Source organism: Rhinopithecus bieti, unplaced genomic scaffold (genome assembly GCF_001698545.2).
Source record: "Rhinopithecus bieti isolate Rb0 unplaced genomic scaffold, ASM169854v2 scaffold_4698, whole genome shotgun sequence".
Lineage (NCBI taxonomy): Eukaryota > Metazoa > Chordata > Mammalia > Primates > Cercopithecidae > Rhinopithecus > Rhinopithecus bieti.
Window position 1 is genome coordinate 762,352 of NW_016804634.1, and position 338 is coordinate 762,689.

A 338-nucleotide genomic window follows, 5' to 3' on the forward strand; every position below is an offset into this window, starting at 1 on the left:
AGACGGAAGATAAAAGAAAAAATTGCCTTTGGCTGAGACCTACTGCTAAATTTGGTCAATTTTGTTGTTTATCAGTGCATAAAGTCCTTGCATTTACCATTTGACAAATCTGGAGGAAAAAAAAAAAAACACTTACTGCAATCAGGTGAAGTAGGTTATTAATGGTTCTAAACAGATACACAATTGCCTCATCCTGAGGCAATTAAGGATTGGAAGAAACTGTATTTAAAATCTCTGAGGACTGTCTTCATTGGAACAGGTGGTCTTTCTACAATTGACATTGTTTGTATAATTCTGAATTGCTCAGTACATGTCTTTTTTTTTTTTTTTTTTTTTTT